Below are 21,211 nucleotides of genomic sequence, written 5' to 3' on the forward strand. Positions count from 1 at the left end.
CATTGGTACTCTTGTTTTCTGTCCCCTTGTCTTTTCTAATTTTTGTCTAGATTCTAAGCACAGATTCATTGCCTTGCAGCATGGGGCTGTGATTTATAAGTCATCAGTCAAATGTATGGCTTCTCAGTAAACCAGAAACTGGGTAATATTAAAGTACGCCCACACACATACACATAGCGTCATCAGCGTGTGCTAGTTACTTTGTGTGTTAACCCAATTAATACTCATATCAACCCTATGAGGTAGGTACCATTCCCATTTCCATTTCACTGATGGGGAAAATTTAGCTCAGAGAAGTTACATATTTTGCCCAGCATCATTACTGTTAGTGACAATAATAGACTATACATTTTATTGTCTTCTGATTCAGGACAGTGTCTCCTGTCCCACAGATGTAATCATAAAAATGGAATAGCTAGTGCTCTTAAAAAAAAAAATCTTGATGAAGTAAAACCTGTTTCTCCCACCCACCCTTCCTCTATTCTTCTAAACCTTTTCCCTTTCTCCCTCAAATATTGAATGTCCGCAACATGTGGACATCACCCAGCATGCTAAGTATATGTCAGGAAATGTTGCCGTGAAAAATAATAACAGGATCTGCTTCTCAGTGTTTGTTCGTGTAAAAAGAAGACCACACTCTATATTTTCCAGCCAACATGTCATATAGGTCATTCCACTCATTGGCATGTGGACCTGTTCTTCCTGCCTACAGAGTTAGTCAGAAGTGGAACATTTGAGTGGATGTGTGTCAACCTCCTTGGAAGGAAAAATATCAGCATGAACAATATGATTTGTAAACATTGAGAATCATAAGAGTCACAGCCTGTCCACATGGATTATATCACTTGATTCTGACAACATTCCTGAGAGGTAGAGAACACCCATAGTATGACTGGCCCCAATTTACAGGTGAAGAAATAGAGGCTGAGAGAAGTTAAATGATTTACTGAAAGTTAATAAGTTAGTAAGAGGTGACAGCTTCACCAGAATCCATGTTTTTATTTTTTTGAAACTGTGATCTTTCCCCCACATGCCAGGAGAGGGGGAGTAGAAGGGAATGAAACTAGTCACGTGATAGAGCCTGGTCCAAGGAGAAGCGCACTGGAGAAGCTAAGAGCCTTCAGCAGTGGCAGGGGAAGCCCCCTTGTGTAAGAGAAGGCAGACTCCACACAGTCTGGGAGAAGGAGGGAGGCAGGAGCAGGAGAGTGGGCACCTGCAGCTGGGGACTTGGCAGGAGAGACTGTTCTCCAGTGTTCTCGCTCAGAAAGTAAATGTAGTTGAAATGCTGAGGACTCCACATATATTCTGTTAATAATTTACCAACTGAAACCATTAAAGATGTTGACAAAAGCTTTTCCATTTACTATGGGTGTCTACGGGTGATTTGAAACGACTCATTACCTGTATAAGCTCCTGGGTTATTTCTGAGTGTCCCAACTAATCGGCAGCAGCAAGGGCAGCTCGGACTGGCAGTGGGTGGGGTTTTCGTTTGAACGTACAACTATCCTGATTCCACACTCAGGCGTTTTGCCACTAACTCACCGAGAGACTGTTGGCCCGGGCCTCTGAAGGCAACTTATATTTGCCAATAGATGAAATGTATAGTGTAACTGGATATCTCTATAGTAGGAGCTCAATATTAAAAAGTAAAGATGTATTCTTAGAAGAAAGCCATCAAGATGTCACCAGAGAAGAACATTCAATGAAAGCGAAGAAGCAGGACATTCTTATAATCAAATAATTTTATTCACTCAGAACCTTCCAAGTATACAGGGACAAAAGTTCCTGAAGAGACAGGAACAAACTGCTTTTACCGTGCGGGATGAAAGAATTCTTTTAAGCTATCGTTTGTAAATAAAAACCAAGCAGTATAGTACTTGCTCTTTTAAAGATTTAGGGTCTTATTCCATTTCTGCCATCTCCAAACCCCTTGTATGTGCGTATTGGTCAGGATGCATTTGGCAACAAATAACAGAAAATGCAGCTAACAGTAGTTTAAATGATGAGGGAATTTATTATTTTTCATAGCATGAATCCCAGAGTGATGGAAGTCGCAGCATGATTAAGTTGAAAGCTCCGTGACTTGTGACCATCCCTGTCCTCTGCCATGCCTCTTGGACAGGTTGTCCCAGTAAGCTAGCTCCCTCCACGGCCCTCAGGTGGCTGCTGAAGAGTCCATGTCACATGGAGGTGATGAGATCCAGAGGAAGCAAGGGAAAGTGTGCCAGGTGTGTCCTTCTTTCAGAGTGAAAGAAACTTTCCAAGTTGCTTGGTCAGACCATGTCACATGCCTAAGCATAAACCCAACCACTTCACAAGGCTCATGGATGGAATCTTCATTAGTAACTTGCCCTCATCAAGATACACTCCCTGTGGCTGATGAGGGGGCCCAGCCTGCCTTTGAGCATGTGGCACTCAGAGCAGGGTAAACAGAATTAGAGGAAAGGAGGAAAGGTCAATTTTGCAGGCAATGGGGATTATCTGCCATATCAAGGAGCCTTCTGTCTTCTCTATGGCTCAGTTTCCTCACGTCACTGGGTAAAGACTAGACTAGAGGTCACCACTAAGATTCCTCCAGCTGCTAAAATTCCACAATTCAAAGACAAAGGTGACTCTATCCCCCACCACCAACACTTAGTGGAAGAATCAACATGACTTAATGAAATCATAAGATTTTCCCAGAAAACGGTAGAGGTTAGAAGGAATACAATATACTAAACAAATGACCTCACTCTTAGAGTCAAGGGTACCATTCATTGATCTCTACATTTCGGTGAGATAAATGAGGCTATATCACCTGTAGAGAGAAACTGAGGCACAGAGAAGCATAACAAGTAGCCCACACCTGCACGCTCTGACTTTGTCCAAATCATTAAGTCATGGGTGGGAGAGGTGGGAGAAGTCCCTTCCAGACTGGGTGCGCCATCCAGGCAGGGTGCAACAGTGATCCATCCTGGCCTGGGAAGAAGATGCTGGAATATCTATTTATATTTTTATCTCATCTTGTAATGTATATAGGTAATGTTTTATAACGTGCACGATGCACTAGCACAGTAACAGTGCATGCATACAATTTACAGCTATGTAGAAAGAGAAGATGTGGGCTGATACGTTTTTTACCTACAGAATGCACAGTTAAACACTTTGGAAGTGATTGGTATAGATCGTACTAGCATTTTGATGGCTTCATCTATATCACAACTGGAAGGAAAAAAAAAACGTGCAGAAAATGACACAACTGGATTTGCGATGGCCTGAGACTGATAAAGCAAGGCAGCCCTGAATCTGGGTTTAGAATACTGGATTTGCAGTAAAGCAGAGATTCCTAGTTAATTTTTATTTGTTGATCCTTTCAAAAGCTCTCCCTTTGTTTACCAGGAGACCACTTCTATCACTGTTTTCCTCCTCTCCCTCCTTCAAAGCATCTCCCATTTTAAGATGTGCCAGGCGTGGTCTACCTGGCCCAAGAGATACGGCTTCATCTGTGCAGTCGGGGGGTCAGAAGACCTCTGTGTGTTCCCACAGCTTGTCTGCTCAGTTAACAACTGTGCATCTGCTAAGTGCGAGACCGGAGGCTACACAGATTTACCGAGACTCCGGGGGTCCAGTGTCTCGAAGTACTTCTCCGGCAAGAGACCAACAAGGAAGCCAGCTGCTGCAGAGGAGAGGATAAAAAGCAGCAGGCTGAGGAGGGAAGTCAGGGGGCCAGAGGTGGGCAGGAGTGGGGGTCAGGAATCCCTCCTAGGAAGAAATGGCTCTTCACCCTTTACACAGTCTCGAAGAGAGGAGTAGGTCAAGGGCCACATTCCTTTCATCCAGAGGAAGAATAGAGTGGGCCCTGGGCTCTCCACCTGAGGAAGGAGATGCGGGTGGAGGCAGAGAAGGGGGATCTCTTTCCCTTTTGAATCTTATCTCTGTCTCCCTCCAGCCTCACTGACTCTCAAGGTGCGGCCTGGGTGTGGGCCTTCCCGCAGGGGAGAGCAACTTACCCTGGACATGGCGCTGCCTGTCCCAGGGCACCTAAAACCTCAGGAATGGTGGTTCCCACAGCTGCCCAAGTGCTCAGGACTCCAAGGCAAATGTGTTTCCTGGGGACTTTTGCCCAAAAAAAAAAAAAAAAAAAATCAGAGATTAGTGGTTTTGATGGATGTGGAGGTGGGGGAGTGAGTAGAGAAGGTGCAGAATTTAGTCTCTACGTCATGTAACAGGTTTAAAAGGGTTTATTCGATGCATTTAATGCCAAAATCTGCTAAAAGAAAACTGTAACCCGAACCTCAAATTCATTCCAATGAGTCAGCACTTTTAAACTACACGCTGGAAGAAAAACTGGACTTTTTACTCAGATAAGGTTGTTTTCCTTCAACATTTTCCCCTTCTTCCACACTTCTGTCTTTCCAGGGTTGAGTTCAATAGTGCCTCAGAATCGGGCTTTCTGCCTTAATCCAAAATGGTCTGGAAGGTGTTGAAAACATGTCTGCGTGGTGACTCAGCATAATGTCTCTTAAAGCCACTCTGTTTGCTACTTTCAGAAGAAACAGGACAGGATTGCTTAATTGCTCCTTCCTGAAACGTGGAAGGAAGGGATGCATGGAATGAGGAGTCAGAAGGGCAAGATTAGAGTTTTGTTAGAAGCAGAGAAAAATCCTTTTTGTAAGAAAAACAAGGATTTTACTATCAAAATAGGAAATCCATCAAAGCACCGTTCTGCTTAGTCCCTGGCAGTCAAAACACTTGGGGTGGGGCAGGGTTGGGAGGTGGTGTAGAGGGAGAGAAGTTAATATGTACCCAGAATTCTTTAATTAGAGCGTTAAAAACAAGGCAAAACAAAACAAAACAAAAAGGGGGGAGGGGGGAGCCTTTGCAGTCAACTTTTGAGTGCTGTTCAAGGTGCACAAGGAAACGGGAATTTGAACTTAACTGGCACACCGCCCCCAGTTGGTGCCCTCTCTCAGGGAAGCAGCCAGGGGCCACTCCAGAACCTTCCCTCAGTTCTGGAGAACGCATTAACAACGTTATCTACTCTCTCCAAAATCGACATTAATTTTAAAAAATAAATCTGAAAATGCTAAAACAAATGATCAAGCATTTTTGCCTTGATCTACAAAGGTTTCACCCCATAACGTAGTACCTACATTATGTACAAAAGACTAGACCCAGCCCCTCTGAATGGAGAGCCCTTATCCCTTGTTATCCAGTTTTCTCCTTTCTCATTGTTGGATAGGAAGTTTACCAAATATGCTTCAAAACCAGCTGAAAAAAGACAAGGGGGAATCCAGGAGAAAGAAGGCAGAAGGGTGACCTTGACAATTTTTTTGGTAGTTGTGGAGAATAAGGAAAAAAGAAGAGGGGATGGTCAGGTAGTGCAGCTGTCTGCTGTCTCACTTACTTAATACAGACTGTTAGTCCGTCACCTACCTCTCTCTCTCTCTCTCAAAATAAATACACTTTAATTTGTAGCTGAAGTTCTCTGTGATATATTTACCTGGTTGATTAAAAACATCTAGGTTTTTTTTGTTGTTCTTATAATTTTTTTATTGAAGTCTAGTTGATTTACAATATTATGTTAGTTTCAAGTGTACAGCAAAGTTTCAGTTATATATTTTTTCAGATTCCTTTCCATTATAGGTTATTACAAGATAGTGAATATAGTTCCCTATGCTATACAGTAGGTCCTTGTTGTTTATCTATTTTACATAAAGTAGTGTGTATCTGTTAATCCCATACTTCTAATTTATCCGTCCCTGCCCCTTTCCTCTTTGGTAACCATAAGTTTGTTCTCTATGTCTGTGAGTCTGTTTCTGTTTTATAAATAAATTCACTTGTATTATTTTTTAAATTCTACATATAAGTGATATCATATTTGTCTTTGTCTGACTTACTTCAGTTAACATGATAATGTCTAGATCCATCCATGTTGCTGCAAATGGCATTATTTCATTCTTTTTTATGGCTGAGTAATATTCCATTGTATATGTATACCACATCTTCTTTATCCATTCATCTCTCGATGGACACTTAGGTTGCTTCCATGTCTTGGCTATTGTAAATAGTGCTGCTATGAACATTGGGGTACATGCATCCTTTAGATGTTTTTTTAATCTAAAGCAAACATGAATGTTGACTACATTTCTGAGAGGATTACATCTCAGAAACCATTGATGACAGACATGCTGAAGCAACAATTCCAAGGAGTCTATGGTGGTGGCCCCAGGCTCCAGGTAGATGCCATCTAAAGCATGTAAAGAAGTTTGAAAGATTAAAGGAAACTCTGTAGTTCTCCACTGACCTTTCATTCCTGTTTGTGACTGTAGCCAGAAAATTTGAAGCTGAGGTAAAAATAAAGGGAGGATGGGGTGAGCATGCTTTATTGTCAATGTGTTTTCAATTTTATACATTTTTCCAAAGTTGTGTCTTTAAGGCAGATGTCAGTTTACAAAAAAAACAAAGTAATATTCATAATCTCAGATTCTAATCAACTATTTACTTTCCCCCTGTAAATTTGTTCTGGCTGGTGCTCCCTTTTTAAAATTATTTCTCTGTTTCTTTCTTGGACACTATAAACATAATGGAAATGGAAATATATAATTCCAAAGTTCTGGACAATTTCTTTCTTCCTGTTTCTCTTTTAAGTCAAGCCTGACTGTTGTAACTGAAAAAGAGTCACCTATTCACCAGGCAAACAGAAAAAAAATAAGATTAAAAAAAAATAACATTGCCCAGAAATGAGAAATGTTGTTGAAATTTAGGAAATAATTTCCTAAATTATAATTTTCTGGGCAACGGTCACAGCTGAATTCCCCAGGGTGTAGCTCTCCAGCTCTGACTGCTGACCTTGTTTCAGCAAAATGCACATCAGTGTCATACTCAGTCCTGTGGCCAGATCACCTGACATGTTTGATTTAAACAAAATAGGGCAGAGACTCTGAAGTTCTAGGCAACATGTGAGTCATAACAAGCATACGCTACTTTGTCTTTTATTCAGCTTGTCATTTCAGAGTAGAAGGCTTAGTTGAGTGCTGTTGTTGTTACTTACAGTATGTTTGGTCCCGGGACTAGAAGGTTCTCAATCTAGGAGATAAGAAATGGCAAAGAAGAGGAATCCACTCTCACAAGAAAAGCAAACACACAGTGTCCTTCCCCTCTCACATGCTAGGCAGAAGAGGATCATCAAAAATAAACCAAGCAGCCAAAAGACAAAATTCAAAAGAGATGCATGAGATCACCTATACAATTGTAAACGCTCAAGAAAAGGCAATCAAGAAAGAATATGTAAGCTGTTTTAATTTATAAAAGAATGCCACACGAGTACAAATTTTCCCAAGATTAAGGGAGGTCACAGCAATTTCCCATCATGCACGTAGGGACAGGAACTTCTGTTCAAAGCTGAACCTAAGAACCTCAGCTCAGGGTAAAATAAAATTGAAACCCTCAACAACCTTCAGCCTAATGGAAGAGAAAAGCTTTTTTGAGCACATCACACAGAAATACATGGGGTCATCTTAATCATAATAACAGCCAACATTTTTTCAGTGCCAATTATGTGCCAGGCCCAATTGCCCAATGAAGTATGATTATCTGCTGTTGGCAGGTGATGAAACTACGACTCAGAGGGATTAAATAACTTCTCAGTGAATTGTAGAGTCGGAATCTAAACCTAAGTCTGTCTGACTTCAAAGCCACAGTTGACCACTGCAGTACAACTTCTCTTTTTTTTGGCTGGGTTAGGCTCATGACTACCCTCATACTACACTTGTGTGCTGGATCCGTCTCTATTTTCAGAAGTTGTTTATAATTATTCTTAGTAATTTTAAACATAGCAATAGATATTATATGTTCTTCCCACACTAACTCTTGGGGTAACGATGCCATGGTTTTTTTATGCACTGTTACATCCTTTTCGTGCCCTGTATTAACTTTGCCAGCTATTTCATGAGTAATGTTTGTATCTACTTTAGTCATGTCAGTTATGATTTCATAGATAGTAATCTCAGCCTTTTCTCAAACTTTATTCTTAAAGTCTGTCTCCCAAACTTCCATTTTCATCTGTTCTACAGTTTTTATTGCCAGTCTTCTGTTGGTTGGTTGGTTCCCTCTTAAACTAATTTGAACAGAACTGCTCACAAAAATGCAAGTATAAATGTGTCCTAATTATAAAGCGATAGGACCATATTTGATCGGGTTTTTCATCACTCTTCCTGATGCTGGGCTTTTTTTTTTTTTTTCTTCTCTTGGAAGAATTTTTGCTTTGAACGATAGTCTGGATTTTTAGTCTCTTTCTTGGTTTCTATTCCCTTCATCTTCTAAGTATTTGATGTGGTTGGTCCTCTACAGTGGTGGTAAGGCACACAGGTTCTGAGTCAGGCTCCCTAGGTTAAATCCAGCTCCTTCATTTACTAGTTGTATGATCTTGAGTAAGTTAACTATCTGAGTTCCATCATTAATAAAATGAGGATAATACTAGAACCAACTTCATATGGTGGTTAGGAGGCCAAGTAAAATAATAGATGTGAAGTGCTTAGAAGAGTGGCCAGTACATGGTAAGCTCTTGATAAACGTTAGTATTGGTTGTTACCTAAAAACCTCTCAAATGGTCTAGTTGCCATTTTTATCCCCACTTAACAGATTTATGAACTTTCTGCATTTACCTCTTTTTTTAGCTTGCCTCCCAACCCCCAAAGTTTTGTGTCATTCACAAATTTAGACACTAAAATTAATTTATAAAGAATTTGGTTAAAACAAAGGCTTAAACATTGCCTCCTTTATATTTCCCCATGTGAAACTGTTAACCATATACTTCATTTTCTGTTTTTAAGCTGGTTCCCCAAGTGTGACTAATAATCCTCTTTCCCCCAGTGAGAAAAACATTGGGATACTCCACTAAAAATTGAATTATCAAATACATTATGAAAATTTACATATACTCCACCTACAGTTTTCTCCTTATCTGCATGCAAATTTACATCATAATGCAAGGCAATTATTTAGGGCTCAGAATTGCCTATCAGAGAAATCTTTTCTCCCTCTTTTCTGTATGTAAATGTTCAATGATCCTAGCTTTAGAGTCTGCCTAAAACAGAGGAGAAACAGAGAACATAATCTTCTGGGTCCAGGCTAGATATCTTCCTGGTTCTGAGTATAAATTATAATTTGCTTGAGATTACAGATCTGGCTAAACAGTTTCTCAATTACCTCCATTAACTCCTTCAGAGCTCTGGGGAATCCCTTTTCCTATTCAGTCTTCTTGTCACAAGTCGTTTAGAATGGTCAGCTTAAAGCAAATCAAGGAAATGAGTTTGACAGTATCTAGACAAGGAATAGAGAGGAGGACAGAAAGAAATACCCTAGAAAAGACACATCTTCCAAAGAATTCCTTAATTCTTTTCAGGGTCCAAGTTAGCACTGAATCAGAGGTGCTCTCACATCGTGACTTTCATCACACCCAGCAATGCTCCTCACTCAGTCATCCACTCGGCACCTGTTGGAGCTGGGTACCATGCCAGCTGCTGATGATGCAGAGAGGGACAAAAAGAACACATCCTGACCTTCACAGAGCTAAGACTCTAGTGGAGAACAGCAGATAAGGGGAAAAAAATGAAATAATTTTTACACAGTGCTGGGGATTAAGTGCTATGAATCAATTATCAAGGAAATGTAAAAAAGAAAACTAAATACCCGTGGTTAAGGAAATCTACCATCAGTCTTTGAATTTGGAGATGTTGGAGAAGCAACTGTCTCCACTGAACAACATGATGACTTTTGACCTGATAGGCTCTCCAGGTTACAAGCAAGAACTGGCCCAGATCAAGGCATAGAGCAGCACTGAGTAAAAAGATTAAATGATAAGTGAAAAATCCAGTGTCAGGGTAGCATTAAAGTATGCAGGTGTCTTAGTCACCTCGGGCTACCGTCATAGAAGACCATAGACTGGGTGGCTTAAACAACAGGAATTTATTTAGTTAATTTACTTAGTTTAGTTCTGGAGACTGGGAAGTCCAAGATGAAGGTGCCAGCTGATTCGGTTCCCCCTTGAGGGCCCTCTTTCTGGCTTGCAGACAGCCGTCTTCTCACTGTGTCCTCACATGGTGGAGAGAGACAAAGCACTAGTCTCTCTTTCTCCTCTTACTGGGAACTAATGCCATCACAGGGCTCCACCCTTATGACCTCATCTAAACCTAATTATCCCCCAAAGGCCCACCTGCAAATACCATCACATTGGGGGTTAGGGCTCCAGCATTTGAATTTTGAGGAGACACACACCCTCAGTCCATAACCACTGGGGTGAACATCCTACCAGAGCATGCTTAGAAATGCTTTGTCCTGTGTACAGAGACCAGAGCTTTTCCACCATAGTCAGTGGTGAAAGCTCCAATGGTGAAGGTGGTCTTTGCCTCACTCCCAGGACTCCGGTTCCACAGCAGCAATTAGACAGGTCTCCAATGTTGCCCAGCCTCAGCCACCAATGAACTGCAGTCCAAGTTTCTATGACAAATCCTGTGTCACCTTCAGGCATGTTTCCTGCCTAAAGGGGGAGAACTGAAATGCTACATACAATTTCTCTCTTAATACTGCAAATGAGGAATGTTACTCTCAAGCACCTTCTTTCTTACATAACTGAGACGAGAGAAAAAATTTAATAGTGTACTTCAATTAACTTTGATATAGTTACAAAGCAATTTAAAAGCTTATTCATTCTAACCCTGAGAAATACCAATCTGGGCCAGACATGTTTCTGTGCTTTTAATATAACAAGGAAAAGAAAGTACATCCTACATACATTGATAGTTATGAGCTTTGATTTTTAGGTGCCCATTTTGAGATACAAGGAACGTTTTAGTGTTGTAGGATCAGGAGCAAATGGCAGAATACTTGATTCTTTGTGAACACAGCTGATAAGCCCATGCTCAGAAGGAATCTCCTTTAAAAGAGTACTCCTCCTCTCCTTGGTCATTTTCAGAACTATGTACACAGACTAAAAATAAAGCCAAAATTATTACTTTTGGAGAGTAGGGGGCAATGTACGGCTAATGCGAGCCAATCATTAATGACACCCCAAAGTGACACGGTGATACAAATGAGGAACAGCATGTCCTCCTATTAATGCTTCAGAAACTATTTATGATCACGATTTAGAAAGTGAGTCTAAAATAAATGACGTACGTCCATCATGGCCAACTTTGCAGAGCAGCTCAAAGAAATTGGGCCATGTATATATATAACCAAATCATGACATGCACAAGTAAGAATGCTCAAACCAGTGAAACCCAACTGGAAACCGATAAGAGTCCCTGACAACCTCCGATGTCTAGTAGCGGTCGCTGCCAGAAGCACTACCTCAAGGATGAAATGGAGTGTCCTGGGGGTGGAGCAGGGAGGTGGGAGATGCCAAATTTGCAGATAAAATCCACAAACAATGAGGACCAATTGCCTGGCACTTGCAGCAATCTGTCTTAACTCACTTCCTTTCTTAATGTCTTCCTGTGGCTGAATAGAAGAAACAAGCCCAACCTCTTCCTTAGAATATTAGTGAATCATGGCAGCAGTTGCACTTGTCATCAGAGTTGGGCAGGGAGACGTGAGGCGGTCATGAAGTGTTGCGGGCCTGTGTGTATCTGTATTCAAGCACCCAATGTGTTGTTGGAACTCTGGATATTGTTAGTAAAATATTAAAGTTTCCTTATAAGCTGTTTTGGATCATGATTTCAAAAGAGGAAAACCAATTTGCACCCACTCTGGAGAAGGCTAATTGGTGCCAAGGAGAGCTCTGGGTTGGTCAAGCACAACTGCACAGTGGAAAGAGTAAGGCCGGGTCTCAAAGCGCCTGGGTGGGAACCCTGGTTCCACCAGTAACAACCTGTTTGGCTGGGCAAATCACACGATTTCCTGGAATCACAGTTTTCCTCATCTGGAAAATGGGGTTGGCTGTACCTACCTTTCAGGTTGTCGTGCAGCAAACTGCACACCCACCCCTCTTGCCAAAAAGAGGCCGAACACCTTTCCCTGGTGGGAAACATTTGGGCCCCAGGACCTGATGTTATCAGAAGGATTAAATGAGGGTTTTTAAAAGAAGCCTCTAATAGACTAACTCCAGAACAACAAAATAAAACAGCAACAATGATTGTCTTTGGGGAGGAAAGCTAGATGGTTGTGGGATGCATGTAGAAGGGAAGTTGACTTCTCACTGTGTGCTCTTTTGAATTGTGTATCATGTGTATGTTTAACCTAATCAAAGAAAAATAAAATGTGATTCTTTTAAAAGTGCCTTTGACACCCATCCCACTTTGCGTGTTCACCTTTCCTATAGGACTAACAGTGAATTAAAGCTTCCCTCAGCTCCTTGGCTATTACTCTGCGTGAAAGGCATCCCAGAGGAAAAGCAGATCACAGGTTCCTACCTGAAAGAAGGAATCAAGCTCAACAATTATTTCAAATTTTCTTAATAGGAAACACGGTACGTGTTAACATGTGAACCCCTGATATTTTAAAATTGGTCCACCCTACCCTAAAAGAAAAAAAGCTTAACTTATAAACTTTCCCCTCCTCCTTCTCCAGTCAGCTCTGTTTTCTCTGGTCAGCTCCCTAGTTTTCTCTACAATGAAATAAGGTCATATACCCCCTTAACTTTCCGCAGCACCAAACACTAACTCGCAACAGAAAAAAAGAAAGGGGCCCAAGGATAAAAAAGATAAAGACTTTTAATGTCCTTCATTTGAAAAAGAAAAGTAATAGTTACTATTCAGGCTGCCAATCATGTTGTCTTTTAGACTTTAAGTTCTCGGAGGGGAAAGTGTTTTAATTTTCTTTAGCATCTTAAGCATTGTCAAGTCTATCTATGTTTTAAAATAAACATTGCTCGAAAATAAAGTTGTTCTTTATGTAGCTCAGAAGCAATATTGTGTAACAATTGATTCCACAGCAAAGCAAAGCTCTCACTGATCTTTCCTGACAACTTCACACTCTCAGTGCATCCCTGGGCTCACGACCGCCATGTGCACCCAACCGCAGTTCTGTTTAGAACAAGATGACCTGGGTCCACATTCTAAGCTCCTATCTTAGCAAAGCTGCCAACCAAAGTGCCTTCCACACTAAATGATAGCAGTCCCCATGGTCCTCTTGTGATTACTGAAAAATCTCCCTCAGAGGAAATGACATTCTTCAACTTTTCCTTTTTTTCACCATTGATATATTTACTTACGCATGTCTTAGTCAGTCTATTAATACTCTGGAAACCTGAGAAGCTTTCCTCAGGAAGACAATGAGAAGAAACACATCTTTATCCCGTTTTAGAGAAAAGAAGATTTGTTAAAACAGTTTTCTCTGCTTCCATATTGGAAGTCTGCGCAAGGAAGAGAGATTTGTGGAGGAAATCTCTTATTCTAACAATAAGGGCTGCTTTGAGTTAATTGTGTTAAAGAAGCAGTGTTTTAGTGATTCATGTTTAAGTGAAACCATTATTTTCCTGAACCTGCCAAAAACTTACCACAACTCATTCGTGTGATTTTATTACAATTAAGATTCCCATAATTTTGGAAGAGAGACGTACATTTTAAAATCTTTTGGGAAGGGGAGACCTGTGCTTCAGGGCAATGAATTGCCCTGAAAAGTAGAATAAAGAAGAAGGCCTTGCTTTAATGCTAGTGAGCAGGGGACAAGGGCCAGCTTCACTTCAGTAGTTCTGTGGTGACATGGAATGTGCCAGGTGACACAGCCAAGGCCAAGAGGGATTTACTCAAAAAGAGATACAAAGAGGAAGAGAGGGAGTTTACAAAGGTTTAGGGGTCTTGTTTCTGGTTTTTGCCTTGAATTTATAGACGAGTCAACCATCACCACAGCCAAGATCCTACAAATAAATAAATAAATTTTCCTTTTAGGGAGAGATGTAGTATCTCTTCCCCTAGACTGGAGAGAGGAACTTCTGAAACTCTACTGGGGGATAGGGCATGGGAATAGGAGGATAAAAGAACAGAGAGGGGCAACGTTTCTCTGCCAGTAAGCCCAGAGCACCACTGCTAGAATCACCTGGCCTAAAAAAGGCACAGAAAGTTGAAAACCTTTCTTTCCACCTTTCTCCCACCTTCAATCCTTCTACCCCACATCAAATATTGGCTGCCATAATATTTAATTTTTTTTTTTTTTTTTTTTTTTACTCATGGAGACCTATAGGCCAGGCTAGCGATGGGTCAGCATTATTTGGAACAAAAGTTTTCATTACAGTGTCTCATTATTTTACACACCAGGTATATGTATTCCATATATACAAGCACATATTGAGTGTGTCCATAATAACACCCCTGTAAAAAGTAAAGGCATCAATGAAGCACTATGAAGATGTCTATATAAATAGGCAAAACTTGGGAGCAATTTCTCAACATCAATATGTTCTACCCTACTTTCAGTGCCAAGAGCTCATAGAGTCAGCACCATTCACTGGAAAGGGCACTAGACTGGAATCAATGGGATGGGTTGTGTCAGCCATCAAACCTTAAATGTCATCTATCTAAGCATCTGCTTCCTTATTTAGAAAACATAAGTGCTCTTGGGTCCCTTAATTTAAAATTCCCCATACTCATATTCCTACTGATAAATCTGGATAAAATACCAACTCCTAATTCAACAATGCCATGAATTATTGCCAGGAACAACAACAACAAAGTAAGAAAAATATTACTACAATCATCTTCCTTCCCTATGAAATCAGTGATTATGGCAACATCTCCAAAACTTAGTGGTAGATTTCCCCAGTATTCCATATGTCAAAAGAAAATATATGTACAGAGAAATATCTGGTGCCCTCATGAGAAAAAAATTTCAGTATATGTTACCTTATGTGTGGAGTGGTGATTTCCCTGAGGGTTGGAGGACTCTTGGTATTTTAGAAAGTTCTTTGTCTTTATCCAAACTCCACAATCCATGATGAAAACTGTGGACTTATTTTCACCCCCCAACCCCTGATAGTAGCTGGTTTGATGTATATAAAGAAATTGTTTAAAATTGTATCCAAATTTTCAGTTTGTTAATAACAAAGATATCACTCCAGATTTCATCAATTTTAATATCCCACTATAGCTTCTCCATGAACTATAGTACCTGGATTACAGGAAGGTACAGTCTGTAAGTATGAAAGAACATTTCATCATCATCATCAACAAAAAGCACTTATTAAGTCGTAATTATACTTGATGCTTCACTGATCACCTTAAAAGGAAAAAAAGAAAGAACAAGAGTAACATGGTCCTTCCCTTCTAACTGCACCCAGTCTATTACTGGAATAGTGCCCTGAACCAGCATGATAGGGACATACAGATGGCAAAACAAAACAGCACAGTTAAGCAAGAAGGCATAGACTGACACACAAGGGTGAGCAGTAAAGGAGAGAGCAGGGGTGTTAAATGCATAACTGAGATGGGAACAATACAGAGGTCTAGAAAAGTTGAGATAAGATAAAACATCTGAGTTCTTAACAATCTGGGAAGATGTCCTGGATTTTTCAGCGGGGAAATATTCTTTGGTTAGTGGGCTGGGGGCTCAGAAAAGGCTCAAAAAAACAAATAGGATAATCAGTCTAGAGGGCTCTCCCCTTGTGATTGGCTTACAGAAGTCCACTCTCCCTACAAGGCCACGTGGGGCCCTAGACCCAAAGTAGAGTCTTTGGAAGAGAGGAGGGTGCAGCAGCTGACTACCTGTTGGCAAGAAGTCTGACAAGGACACAGAGACAGGGGTCCCAATAAAAGAGAACAAACTTCTACATCCAAGCAGAGGAAACAGCAAAGAGAGGAAGCAGTCTGTTTAGAAGATATTGGAAAGGATGCATTTTCTTCAACAGCAGGTGGCTTCTTTCGTGTCTCACCTGCACCCTAATACCATTGCTTTCAGAAGGCTTTTTGCTACTGAGTACGTTAGTGCTTTGCATCTGAGAACAGCGACCTACTTACCTCTAGTATCTTAAAATGCTGAAACCTACCACAAATTTGAAGTTTCTTTGGGATATTATTGTGAAACGGTTCACATCCCTAAATCATTCCTTCTCAACTGCTCCTCAAAGGCTTAAAAATAGCACATCTCAGAGTGATTCAACTGGCTTAAAATAATTCACAAACGTCTTCCTCAAAGGAAGCAGGGGAAAGATAGGTGGTGGAATACAAATGAGCTGACAGGTTTTGTCAACACTGAGAGAGGTGACTAGTTTGGAACTAACAGATCAGATGGAGTCTGGAGTTAGCAGTAGAATGGATTTCATCTCAATCAGATTATTGCGGCCAGGAGATAGTTGTTGGATTTAGAGAGAATTCAGAGGTTAACAAAACTAAAAAGACTGGTCCCTAAACAAGTAAGTATATAGATTAAGGAGGTGAAGATCAAGGCAGAGAATTCCTCTTATCTCTATTAAGCTACATCTACATGTCAGTAGACTTTCTGTACCTATATGGTAGCCATTGATTTTCTCAAGGAAAGATAGTGCCCAGGGATAGGCACCAGACAGGATGTGTGGGGAAAGAAATGAGAAGGGACAGTGCATGGAATTGTTGCCCAAGTCTATAAACACTACAAAGATACATTCTTTTTGTATTTTAAAGCCACATTCTGTAAGCTTATAAATTAATTCACCAGTAATTTATTTTATACCCATTACACATCAGGCACTATGCCAGGCCCTAAGGGTACAAAAGTAAATAAATAATAAAATTGATCATTATAACAGCTTTCATTATTGGGTGCCTAACATGTACCAGGAACTCTACTTCCATTATGTAATGGAATGCCCACAACATACCCTTAAATGAGGCATTAAGTTCCCACTTTGCCAATGAAAGACTAAGAGGAAGAAAGGACGGGCTCTGAGAGATTACATGAAAGTGGCAGATCTCTCAGGGAACTCCAGTGCAGGAGCAAGATAAGCAAACTAATGTTTACAATACTCTATGGTAAATACTAAAAGAGAGATTTTTTTTTAAAAAAGGGAGGAGCTCAGCATAAGGGAAGGGAGATAGGAGGGGATTGGGGACGTTAAGAAGGAGTGTGGGGAGGGGGAGTACGTGGGTTATGGGAGAGGAGCCGAGCGCACACGGATGATAAATAGTCCCATAGTCCCGGAAGAGAGATAGGGATAATATGAGCTGTCTTTCAACCATACCCACAAAAATTCCCTCTACATTTCTGCAGGATGAAGAATGTTGCTAAGAGAAAGCAGCCAGGCTCATGTACGGTGTTTCTGGGATGACACAGAGGCCCTGACAGGACACTTTTTATCAGCCTGAAGAAGAGGGGGCATTTATCATGACAGACTAATTGCTCACTTTGAGTGATACTGTTCTATCTAGCTAGGTACCCTATGTGGCTATATAGTAATGACAGGTTTTTAAACAAACAATACAAAGCTTATATGTCCAAATAAACGCCCCAAAGTAGTTAGTCACCTTAAGTTTAAACGCTGATTTCAGTTCAAAGCATTTCAGGTACAACTCTTCTGAAATTGCCTTCATAGCTTGCAATACATTCTTTTGAATATCTTTAATGCTGAAAAATCTTTACCAGCGGAAATGTAATATTTTTGGTTTTGTTTTAGGTCAACAATGACTTTGAGCTAAATCCATGACGAGTGACTAAGTTGGGTAAAAATAATGGAAAATACCAACTAAATGTCAGTCACTAAGCTAAGTGTATTTTATAAATCATCTCACCTAATTTAATTCTCACCACAAATCTGTAAGGTGGATATTAGTGTCCCTTTTTAATATCTCTTTAATAATTGTAAAATTAGTATATGTTCACTGAAGAAAGTTTGGAACATCTAGAAAAGTAGAAAGAAGAAACCAAACCTCCTTCAAGTTCTCACCACTCAGATCTAACCACTATTGACATTACTGTGCTTATTGGTCTAGGCTTTTTCTGTGAGTGAGTATATAAATATGCTCTTTCCCCAAAAAACTAATCACATGGTACATAACTTTATAATTATTCACTTAATGTTTATATTCTGAACAGTTTTTCAGGTCACTGAATTTCTTCTACAAAATCATCTTTGCTCACTGTTTGGTATTCCTGTATGTGGATATGTCATCATCTACTCAAAGAATTCCAGTATTTCAGTGTTTCAAATGAACATTCTTCACGTAGATCTTTTTGTGGAGTCCTGTGATCACTTCCTTCAGATAAGTTCCTCCGAGTAGAATTGCCGGATTGAAGGCATGCATACATATATTTAGTGGCTGTCATAATTTCCCCAACTTTTAGATGAGTAAATGAAAATTCAAAGTACTTTGAACAAAGAAGTCATAAACCCAGAATGTAGCATAGATTGGATTTGACACAGGTCTGTGACTCTCTAAAGACTGATTTTTTTCCCACGATGATAAATAAAATTCAATCAAAAATGAGACATGTCAATTAAAAAAAAAAAGTTTTCAAGTATGCAATCCAAACCATTCCTAAAAGACTTTTTTTAAAAGAATTAAAAGCATGCTTTGGATTTGCATTTGTTTCCCTAATGATCCTTTAAAGAACCAAGCTCATTTCTGAGTTTATGTTTTTGTTCTGTTCATTTTTAAAGCACTCACTTTACTTCGTTGTTACATTCTTAGAAGATGTCAGTTCTGTCCTTTATGAATTTACAATACTATCAAGATTCTGGCCTAAGCATTGGGCTTCTGGTTGAACTGCCAAAAAGCTTATTCTCTCCAGCTTTTAGACAACTTAATTGGGATAAACTTGGTTACAATTTAAGCAAGCCACAGCCAGGTGGGGAGCCCACACCAGCGTGTTTAGAATACCAAATGACTAATAGATAACCAGTCTTCTTTAAGTCTGGCTACATTCTGATAACAGAGGAAAAAAACATTTCCAACCCAAAGTTCTACGGGTTTGTTATAAACATATAGCCTGTTCTCCTGGACGGATGAGTGGGATGAGCAATACAAGTACAACCAGCTCTCTTCCCTGCACATTTGTCATTGGTATGCGGTTCGAAATGGATCAGAGAAAACCCGCCTGGTAGGGGAGGTGCTCTGGAAGGGATGGGTGGGGATACTGTGCTGAAACTGTGTTTTTATAGTTGAGTCTACAACCTTTCCAACAAGTCCTTAATTAATTGGCTCCAGGCACTCATCCCACTTTGGGAACCAAGAGGATTTTAAAGGTGAATCAGAGGAGAGGATTTTAAAGATAAAGAGAAAATTTTAAAGAAAAGGCAAAGGAGGAAGTTGATTTAGGAATTCTACTCCAGACTTTCAAAGCTTTGTAAGCATGCTTTCGACCTCTTTGGGAGCGCCACTGGTTTTCCCCAGTGCTCTGATCTGATGATCAACAGTCCTGCTTTCTCCCTGTGATCACCAACCTCAACTGGAGTGTTTCACCAGCATCTCAAATGTAACTTAACCAACAGAACTCTGCATTCTCACCCAACCCATCATTGACCCCATCTTTTTTTTTTTTTTTTTAATTTATTTTATTTTTGGCTGCGTTGGGTCTTCGTTGCTGTGCGCGGGCTTTCTCTAGTTGCGCCGAGCGGGAGCTACTCTTCGTTGCAGTGAGTGGGCTTCTCATTGCAGTGGCTTCTCTTGTTGTGAAGCATGGGCTCTAGGCGCTCAGGCTTCAGTAGTTGTGGCATGAGGGCTCAGTAGTTGTGGCGCACGGGCTTAGTTGTTCCGTGGCATGTGGGATCTTTCCTGACCAGGGATTGAACCCTTGTCCCCTGCACCGGCAGGCAGATTCTTAACCACTGCGCCACCAGGGAAGCCCCCATTGACCCCACCTTCCCCAATCCCAACTACTCCTTCTCCAACTTACCCTGTCAGTAAATGGCACCACCATGCACAGAGCTGTTCAAGCCATCTGAGATTCTGCTTTTTCCCGTAACCAAATATCCCGTAGGCTTACCTCCAAAACATCCCCATTCCACCCACTGATCCTTCTCACCATTCCCACTGCTATTCCCCTAATACAGACCTCAGTAGACTCTCATCTAAAATTCTTGTTTCTACTTCTGTCCCTTAACAATGCTTTCTCAGGGAACCCTCCTATACTGTTGGTGGGAATGTAAATTGGTGCAGCCCCTATGGAAAACAGTATGGAGATACCTCAAAAAATTAAAAATAGAGTTGCCATATGATCCAGTAATCCCACTCTTGGGCATACATCCAGACAAAACTATAATTCAAAAAGATAAAAGCACCCTTATGTTCACAGCAGCACTATTTACAATAGCCAAGACATGGAAACAACCTAAATGTCCATCCACAGATGAATGGATAAAGAAGATGTGATATATACATATATATATACACAATGGAATACTACTCAACCATAAAAAGGAATGAAATAATGCCATTTGCAGCAACCTGGATGGACCTAGAGATTGTCATACCAAGTGACGCAAGTCAGACAAAGACAAATATCATACGATATGTCTTATATGTGGAATCTAAAATATGACATAGACACACTTATCCACAAAACGGAAACAGATTCACAGGCACAGAGAACAGACTTGTGGTTGCCGAGGGGGAGGGATGGAGTGGGAGTTTGGGATTAGCAGATGCAAACTATTATATATAGTGTGGATAAACAACAAGGTCCTACTATACAGCACAGGGAACTATAGTCAATATGCTATAATAAACCATAATGGAAAAGAAAAAAAAAAAAAACAATGCTTTCTCCACACAACAGTCTGAGTAATCTTTCAGAACATAAATCAAGCCAGTGGCCTATTTAAAACACTCCGATGGCTTTTTGTCACAGAAGGCCAGACTCCTCACCATGGTCCAGAGAGCCAGGTCCCTGCCTACCTCTCTGCCCTCATCCTCCAGCCCACACCCCTCCCACTCACCACTCAGGCCTGGCTGTCCCCCTGGGTGTAGCCTTGCCTCAGGCCTGAAACTTACTGTTCCCACTGCCTGGAACCACTCACCCTCTAGACCTTCATGAAGCTGGTTTATTTCTACCATTCAGAGTTTAGCTCAAAAATTATTTCCTCAGGAGGCTTCCCTAACTCCCCCCAACAAAAAGTTGCCCCACTTCATAGCACTCAGCACTAATGGAAATCACGTCCTATTTGTCTATATAATTATTTATTGTTCTCTCTCCCGCACTAAAATAGAGGCTCCTAAAAGACAGACTAGTCTAACTAACACATCATTCTACACTAGAACATAAAACAGAGCCAAGCTCAGAGTAGTCACTCAAAAACTGTCTCAAATTAAAAAATCAATAAATGATG

At 40.6% G+C, this 21,211-nt stretch overlaps 2 long non-coding RNA genes across 4 annotated transcripts in view; both read right to left on the reverse strand.

Moving 5' to 3' along the window:
- Positions 1 to 21,211, reverse strand: part of LOC309666955 — a 148,288-nt gene that overhangs the window by 42,006 nt on the left and 85,071 nt on the right. The gene's annotated exons all lie outside the window — the stretch shown is intronic.
- On the reverse strand, positions 5,966 to 21,205 carry LOC309666982. Its single transcript, XR_014267446.1, has 2 exons — positions 20,818 to 21,205; positions 5,966 to 20,780 (listed from the first exon to the last, which is right to left on the reverse strand). It is a non-coding gene; the product is annotated as an uncharacterized lncRNA (long non-coding RNA).

Source organism: Balaenoptera physalus, assembly GCF_965194825.1.
Source record: "Balaenoptera physalus genome assembly, chromosome: 9".
Taxonomy (NCBI): domain Eukaryota; kingdom Metazoa; phylum Chordata; class Mammalia; order Artiodactyla; family Balaenopteridae; genus Balaenoptera; species Balaenoptera physalus.